The sequence below is a fragment of the Gossypium hirsutum genome, chromosome D03 (assembly GCF_007990345.1).
Source record: "Gossypium hirsutum isolate 1008001.06 chromosome D03, Gossypium_hirsutum_v2.1, whole genome shotgun sequence".
Classification (NCBI taxonomy): domain Eukaryota; kingdom Viridiplantae; phylum Streptophyta; class Magnoliopsida; order Malvales; family Malvaceae; genus Gossypium; species Gossypium hirsutum.
The window spans coordinates 41,722,034-41,731,733 of NC_053439.1; the positions used below are offsets into that span (position 1 = coordinate 41,722,034).

Below are 9,700 nucleotides of genomic sequence, written 5' to 3' on the forward strand. Positions count from 1 at the left end.
CATAACAATTTCTCTCCATTAATGTAGGTAGCATAGAAACTTGAATCAATAGGTCTTTAAATTCGGTTGTAACGTGGCTAGGTTGGGGATAGGTAAAAGATAGATAAATTTAGGCTAAAAACCTTAGACTCAACTTCAATCGGACCTTCGAAATATTTACCTCCAATACACCAACTTATTTTGCTTTCACATGCTCTTTTGTACATCTATTTTTTTCAAGTACATATGCTCTCTCTTTTTTAACATGAGCATTTTACTGTATGTATTACAATTTTTGAGCATTTGATAGTTCTTTTCAACTCCCCCAAACTTATTTTCAAAGAATATTTTAAATAGTACTGAGTCTAGTGTTTGGGACAATTTAAAAATAATTAAGAGAAAAGTGATGGCTAAATATTGCAAGGGTTCAAATAAAATTACGCCATGTAGTCTCAAAGTTGGGTTTCAAGGGATAAAAATTCATCAAGGTTGGCTTGAAACGTTCAAGCGGTCTAAAAAAAGGTTGCCTAAATCATTTTCAACATTCCATGCTTCCTAGGATTTCGCCTCAAGAAATTACTAAGTCAATTCTAGAGACTTAAACTTTCATGCATGTTTAACTTTCCTAAGGAGCTAAAATTTTATGGTATGATTTGCATGTTTTATTAAAAATACATTTATGTCATAATTCAGCTAACATAATAATTATTGAAATAATCAAACTTTATTTATACTGAAGTTTAGCATACTTAACAAAATTTCAAATTTTTGAACAAAATATAACACAATCATATTTAAAAAGAAAATTTTATTCTAAGAGGAAATAATTTCAGTTTTTTGGTCCCCTTACTTAAGATGAACAATGTCCTCATTGTAAAAAGTGAATAGATACTATACACCAGGTAGGATTCTAGAAAAGAGGAGGTGAGTCAATTTGACTGCTTAAGTACCAAACTCTCTCTAGACCCAATTTCAGACATGTATATATCTATTGCCACACTTTGTACTTTGCAACTTGTTCATTTTTATTTATAATTTTCACCTCTTGTTTTATTATGCAAAAAATAAAAATCCTAATAGAACCTAATCCTAGCATAACCTAGGAAAGAAAATAACATAAGGTAAAGATCCCCCTTTTTTATTTATTTGCAGACCCCTCAGAATCCATCGCCTCGTTCCTTCCTCGACATTGGAGTCCATAGTTTGAGTGTAAATTCTGGAAATTCAAGTACAAAAACAAACGAGTTATGATATATATATTTTTAAATGTATCTCTAATTGATTCATCCCGCATTATTTTTGGTATCTCCAGTTAGCTTGTTGCTACAACTGAATGTGTTGCAGCCTAGCCATTATATCAAAATATTCACTTCGTGAAATGGTGCTAGATGAAAGGACTCTCGACGTTGGACGTAGAAAAAATGTTAAGGGTGGTTTCAGTTTCGTGTAGGTGGTTGAGTAGCCGATGGTAAGGTTTAGAGTTGAAGAGGGTGGTGATTTTAAGGATAGTTTAGGTACGATAATTGGTGACTTCGAACGAAGGTGTTCGGGGTAGTGATTCAATGAGTTAAGGGCTACAACATTAAAGGGTTAAGTGAGATGCACTATTGAGCTACTTAGGAGCGGCGGTGGAGTAAGGTAATGGCTATGGGTTTGTGCGGAAAAAGGTCAAATATTTCCCTTCTTAGTAGTGTCTTAAGCCCAATGGCAGGTCCTTTTTGGATCCTAAGCTCCTATACTGAAAGTAAACTAAATAAAACTCAAAGAAATTAGTGCGTGACCGAATACTTAAATTTTTCAAACTAGTGAGAAAAATATTTCTTGAAAAATTACATTAAATTAAACTCCCAAGAAAGACTGGATGGGTCATAGATGGTCTTGCTTAAGTCTCAATCTCTTAAACAGAGTTTTAATTAATGTAATGAACCAAGGAAAATTTTATCTAAGTCTACCATTTTATTCAAATGAGAAAAAAAACTAAAAATATAAACTAACGATAGAGAAAGTGAAGAGAACTCCCTCCATTTTATTCAAGATCGTCATTGACCATGGTGGTGTCAAATAGCCATTTGTCATACCAAAAATAACCATCTAGGAAGTAATCATATTCTCTCCCATCAAATCTATCTAATATCTTATTAGGGAAAGAAAACCTGGAATGATCTTTCCTGGTGACCTTGTTTAACTTCCTATAATTCCTACAAATCCTCCAACACGTGACTCGAATATCTGCAATAATCCATTCAACACCCTTCTTGTGCTTTTCCAAAACAACAAATGACTCTTCTTCTTGATTCTTGGTGAACTCAACTGAAAACGTGATAGGTAAAAATAGAGATAAACCCAAATAATCATATTTCAAATGAAGAGGCAAAGTCTTCAGTTTCAATTCGACTGGCTCTTCAATCAACACTTTTGGTTGTGTGTACTCTCGAGATAATAACTCTAATGATTCCAGTGGAACTTCTTGAGTGAATCCCTTCATTTTAGCTTCTAACAAAGCCAAACATTCCTCGTCTTCATAATCACTTGGCGAATCCGCTAGCAGAATACATTCTAACGGATCATCTACAGCATTAAGCTCCAGCTCTGTAGAAGCCAGTGATTCCATCTTGGAAATAGTAGAACAGTCGTCATCAAAAATTTCTTTCAACTGAGTATCCCATTGCTGCTTCTGGAATCGTTGAGGATATGGAAATGGTGTAATCTTAGCTTTAACCGGACAACTCTTCTATGAAAATTTTTCTGCATCCGACAAGAGTGTTAAAGAATCAAAATTAACTGGTTTAGAGTTTACATCATCAAGGATCACTAAATCTAACTTCTGTGATACAGGAGTTTCAACACTTGGTTGAACTTACTCTTTGTCTTGAGTACAACAGGCTCATCTTGAACCTCAACCACCTTGGGCTCCAATGTCTTTCCACTAGGCAAAGTAACTGCTTTGCAATGTTCTTTACCCAAAATTCTTAGATTTTCTGTGTCACTCGACCAAATACCTTAGGGTTTATTTTGAAGTTCATTGGTTAGCTGACTCATTTGATTCTTCATATTTCTTAAAGTGGTATCATTCTTCGCTATGTATGCCTTTAGTAGATTCTTAAGATCACTTGAAGATTCAGTTGGTGGGGGTTGTTGCACTTTTTGAGAATATTCTAATGGATAATTTGGTCGAAATGGCATAACAGAGTCGTTATGGTCCACCCATTGATTACTCCATGGAGAAGTTGGATGATTCTTCCATGAAGAGTTGTAAAAATTTGATTGTAGACCATTTCATTTCTGATTTCCCATGTAATAATTTGACTCTTGATTCGATGGGAAATTTTCAAAGAAATGGTAATTTCCACAGTATTCACAAGAAATATTCTTGAACTGGTTCAGTTGCTGACCTAACAAATTACCATTGAAACCATTAACAATTATGTTCTTAAGCATAGAAAACATAGAGGATACCTAGGTTGCCAAAGAAGTAAGTGTGTCCGCTTCATATACTCCTATTGCTTGTCTTTTTGAGGCTGCTCAGTTGGTTGGCCACTGATATTTATTGCTAGCAATTCTTTTAATAATCTCATAAGCATCGTTATAAGACTTAGAAAGAAGGGCTCCATTTGTCGAAGCATCCACCATCATTCTAGTATGAATATTAAGACCAATATAGAAAGTCTCTATTTGAACGCAGCATGGAATGCCTTGATGAGGGAACTTTCATAATAACTCCTTAACCGCTCCCATGCCTCATATAAAGATTCTTTATCAAGTTTGTAACAGCCCGATTCTGGGCCTAGTCGGAATAGTGGTTTCAAGACCACAAATCTGATGAGGGAAAATATAATTATTATTATATTTTTATGGTCTACAATTTCACGAAGAATTTTTGTGAAAATTTCGTTCGAAAATTTCGACGTTTGGGCACTCAATTTAGTCAAAAGGACTAAATTGTAAAAAGTGCAAAAGTTGGGTTCTATATGTTAGAGGTGTCCAATTACTATGAAACTTTAAATTGGAGGTCCTTATGTGGTAATTAGACCATTAGTTAATTGATGGACAAAAATGGGGATAGAATTAGTGAAATAGATTTTTTTAAATAAGGGCATTTTAGTCATTTGGTAATAAAAAGAAATAAAATGGGAAAAAGATGAAAAAATGGTGTCATCTTCTCCATGGTGAACGAAATCAGCAAGGGGGAAGCCATATTTAGGGTTTTCAAGCTTCCAAGCTCCATAGTAAGTGATTCTAAGCCCCGTTTTTAATGTTCTTTACGTTTTTAGAGTCCCGGTAACTTGATTTAGCTTATTCTAGCAATAATTTAACATAGGGTTCATATTTGGAAAAATACTCATAGGTGAAATGTGTTTATTTTGATGTTTTATTGTATAATATGAAGCTTAAAATTATGTTAAATAACTTTTTCTAGTCGATTTTAAGTGAAAACGGGTAAATCGACATAATCGGTAAAAATATTTAATGTTCATAAGTACATATTAGAGTGAGAATTTGATATTTCTATAGAAGGAAAAAGTGTTCAGCATGTTCTAAAACATAAGAATAAGGAGTGAAATTTAATTTTCGAGCTTGGGGACAAAAATGTAATTATGCAAAAGTTTAGGGACAAAATTGTAATTTTGAAAAAAGTTGAGTCGAAGCTTGTTTAATAAATGTGAATGTTAAACAAGCTCAATTTACTGTTATAGATCAAGAAAGATGAGAAGTCAACCTTAATCGGGGAAAAGAGAAGATTGGGGATTAAATTCCAAAATCTTTACATTTTGTATCGAGGTAAGTTGTATGTAATTAATACATTGTTATAATTATTTTTGTTATATTTCGTGACAATATATGCGAAAGGGTTAGATTTGAAATAGTTATATTAAAGTTAGAAATTTGAAATTGATAGTTGATTTGTTTAAAATCAGCTTGGTTTATGGATATACCAACTGCAAGTAATGGTTGAAGTGATTTAAATCGAATTATTAAATTGGTTATGGAGTTAAGTGGAAAGATTGATATTATAATGTGCTATGGAGAAATTGTAATTTATTGGAAAGTAAGAATCTTTGTGGAACTATCGGAATGGTAAAGATTTGAATAAGGTATCGATGAACATGTGTGTAGTACTGTGTGAAGGCTACTACGTGTATCGATAAATAATGGTCACATGTGTAGTACTAAGTGAAGGCTACAATGTGTACCGAGAAGCTTTGGTCACGTGTGTAGTACTATGTGAAGGCTACTACGTGGATCGATAAATGATGGTCACATGTGTAGTACTAAGTGAAGGCTATTATGTGTACCGAAAAGCTTTGGTCACGTGTGTAGTACTATGTGAAGGCTACTATGTGAACCGTAAAACTTGATAACGTGTGTAGTACTATGTGAAGGCTACTACGTGAACCGTAAAACTTGATCACGTGTGTAGTACTATGTGAAGGCTACTACGTGTATCGAATGATAAAAGTAACATGGGTAGTACTGTGTGAAAAACCCCAAATATTTGTTGTTATACCGACATGTTCAATGAGATATGAGTATGTGATTGGAACGTGATAAGTTGCGAAAGAGTGACTGAAGTGATGAAGTCTTGTATTGTGTTATAAAATAAATGGTTATAGTGCTATGTGAATGAGGGATGTTGGAATAGAATAGATTTGGACAGTGACAGTGATGTTAGTTTGAAAATTCACCAAAAATTATATAAATTGAGTTAGTGGTTGAATAAGACATGAAATTAAATGTTAATGAGTCTACTTTCACATAAAATAGAAAGAATGGCCAAGGGAGTTATATATTTTGAGATATTGGAATTTTAGTGAGACAAGGTCTGAATGATTTCGAAATCCTCTATTTTGACTTCGTAAAATCACTAAAAATTGTACAAATATAATTATGTTTTGAAATTTACATTCTTAAATTTCTTATTGAATCTATTTTAAAAAGAAATAAGTGGGAACATCATTTGAAGTCTGTACTAAGAGATGACTGACTTTTAGTGAAGAGAGGTCAGAAGTGTCAAGCAGTGAAACAGGGGCATTTTAGAGAATAAACTATACTAATTGGCTGAACCAAAATTTTGAAAATTTTATGGTAAAAAGGAATATGAGTCTACCTTCAGGAAAAATTTATAGATCTTAATTTGGAGTTCTGTAGCTCCGGATAAAAATAATTTAGTGACTGTGACGCAGAGAAACAGTTTGTTGGAAATTGAATAGATAATAGATTTATGTGTGATAAAAATTATATTATATATGGTATCATGCTAGAAATTTATTTATCAATTACATACATACTTACTAAGCTATAAGCTTACTCTTCTTTATTTTTCCCTTGTTTTATAGTGATATTAATCAGCTTGGGAATTGGACGAGGTCAGAACATCATCCACACTATCATCATCATTTTTTGGGTATTTTGCAGCCAATACTTTGAAAAATGGCATGTATAGATGACTTAATGTAATGTGGTATAAATTTATATATATGTATAAAGTATTGTTTGGTTTTGGTTTAAAATGTTGGTGTATATTAATTGATAAATTGTTTCCTTAAACTATTAACAAAGTAATTAGAATGTTGTGGATGGATAAATTGTGTCTGAACATATAATTGTATTTAGTTGAAATATTGAAGTTGTTTGAAATTATTTTTCGAGAATTTGCAGGAGGAATTAAATGTTTATGAAAAGGAATTATGTCAAATTTTTTGTAAAAAAATAAAAAAATTATTTCAGATCGTTTGATAACACTTCTTACTTTGTCTCGATGATGAATACGGGTAAGAGGCGTTACAAAGTTGCTAAAATGAAGTGATTTCATTTTAGATCTTGGCGGTTAAAGATGGAGGGAAATATTTCATTAAGAAACGTTTAACCAACTCTTGCCATGTAGTTATGGAACCAGACAGTAGGGAGTTCAACCACACTATTGTTCTATCTCTTAAGGAGTATGGAAATAATCTCAGTCTCAAGGCGTTCTTAGTCACCCCGACTAGTTTAAATGAGTCACTCACTTCCACGAATAGCCGAACATGAAGATGTGGATCTTCAGTAGGAATCCCACTAAATTGACCCATATTTTGAAACATTTGGAACATGACCGGCTTCAGCTCGAATTTTTGTGCCTCGATTTCGGGTCTCCTAATACTCAGATTAAGCTCGTTGAATAGAGGAATGGCATATTGTTGAATGGCACAGTTTCTATCATCGATGACAATGATCGGATTGAGAGTATTATAAGCGAATATTCCTTCTGGATTTTGGTTTGGATTTTCGAAATTCATATCTTCGATCCTTCTTTGGTTCGCTTATCTTCTCCTTTATCAGAAAGTCCTTTCAATTTCAGGGTCTATAAGAAGTAAGTCAATAATTTAATCAATAGTCATAAACATCTGAAACAAACACAAAAAAAGGAATTAAATTTAAGAGAAAAAAAAGACCAAAATGCAAAATTAACAATTTCACAAATAATGACTTCTAAAACAGTCCCCGGCAATGGCGCCAAAAACTTGGAACGACAAAAATGTGCAAGTGTACACAATCATAACAAGTAATAAAGTGACAAGAAAATGTCGAGTTATCGTACCCACAGGGACTGTGAAAAAAATTATTTATGAATGCAATTTAAAACACTTTAGTGAAGAAAAATATGTTTATTTGAGGAGGTGATTAAAAACTAATATTTTAACTAAGTAAAATAAATAAAAAATAAAATAAAAGTTTCGATGTACGATTTCAAAAGATTATTTTAATCAAGATGACATAATTATGCTAGATTAATTACATTGCTTAATTTAGAATTACTAAACTCATGTTTATATTGTTAAGAATAAATTCACGGCAACTCCGGAATTTGCTAACTTATGAACATACTTACCTACCAAAATCCATTTATCTCTTGACTATATCTCTATGTCAATTCAACCGATTAAACAAATTTTAATAAGGAAATGTGTTAATGCACATACATACTTATGAAATTAAAATAATCTCTTGTACATATCTCTATGCCAATTCAAACAATTAATTCAATCTCATAAGCACATAAAAGATTACATGAGGTAACAATGTATTCCTACCTTGAAACAGTTTAATCACAATAATCTTTCAAGTTATGCAAGGCTAATGTATCATTAGATACCGTTACTAGTTTAATCCTAAGCTACCTTAGATGATTAAACATGCACTGATTAAGTATTGTGTCAATTAATTACAATTTCAATCCGTTTAAATAATTAATTCATTAGTTACCTTACAAATGTAATGCAAGAATAACTTAGTCATGGTTTTACTTAATCAAACATCTTACCAAGACCTATAACAACACAAACACAATTTTAATAACTCAAGTAGAAGAAATGCAATCAACCTAACACGAATTAAATTTAAGCCATATTAATTAAATTAAACATATCAACATCAAAATTATTCATAGACATGTTCATAACAACAACAATAAAATTAAAAGGATAAGGAACAAGAATCAAATCCGGTGTTTCTCCGAGGCTTGACTAGTTTGCTCGGCTCCTCTTTTTCTACTTGCTCTTATTGAACCGAGGCTTCCACGAACACTTGAATGCTTCTCCAAATGGTGGTTGAATGACTCTTTTTCAAAAGGTGAAATCGGCAAGGGAATAGGGAAGAAAATGAAGAACAATGAAGAGAGAAAAGTGAAAGAAAAGTGAAGAATGAATGGTTTTGAGATGTGTTTCAAATGAGCAGCCAAGGGGGTTTTTTTATAGGTTAAGTAGGCCGCTAAAAATAGCAAAAATCTACAGCCATAGAGTCCCCCCATGGCCAGCCACACATGTGGCAAGTTTGAAGGTTTCAAACTTGTTATTTTAAGGTAGGGGAAAATCTAGAAAGGCATAAATAGTGGAGGGGTTTGAATGAAAATTGAAGTTGTATTCAAGGGTTATTTTGCAAGCCTAATAATCAGCCAAACAAGTTGATTGGGTCAGCATTTGGGACGGTTTTGGGCTGCCCAGTGCTCGGTTGGATTAATTTTCTCAGTTCAGCTCAACTAAGCCTCTTTTCATAATTAATTAATAATAATTTATTTAACCAAAATTAAATTGGATTAAAATTTAAAATTAATTATATTATGAATTAATATTCATAATTTGGATCGTCTTAGGCTGAAAAATTAATTTGCCTTGATGCTTTAAAATCGCTTCTCGATTTTGCACTTCTAGTAGTGTCTCTTGAGCCAATTATTGCCCTTTGTACGATTCTGTCGAAAATGATCAAAATTATCAGTGTAAAACTAAAGTAGTCTTACACAATTTTATATATTTTTGTACAATTTATAATTTAACAATCCAACTATCACATTTTATATTTCTTTTATATAGATCATGCATGTCAAATCTAATGCAAATAAAAAATTTTAACTATATATTTTATGTAAAAAAATTTAATCGTTCAATAAGTATTAATATATATAGTATTTTAGATTAATACGATAATGATATCGGGCCGATTTGAAAATTTACATGCATGACAAGTACAACTATATCAATAAATTTAGTGGTTGGATTGTTTAAATATTAATCATACAAAGAGATATGAAAGGGTGTAAAAGTACTTTAGTCCTACATTGGTGTAAGTTGATCCCTCCCCATATATTATATTATCATATTATGTAATAGTATATCATTTGTAACACCCCATACCCGTCTCAATCGTTGAGTTTAACCTACAAGATGCCACGTTTGTTGCCGGAGCAACC

The 9,700-nt window shown here is 32.3% G+C and overlaps 1 pseudogene; it reads left to right on the plus strand.

Annotated features, from left to right (window-relative positions):
* Window positions 1-3,667: 3,667 nt before the first annotated feature.
* LOC121215814 (uncharacterized) lies at window positions 3,668-3,765 on the plus strand (annotated as a pseudogene).
* The last annotated feature ends 5,935 nt before the right edge of the window (window positions 3,766-9,700 follow it).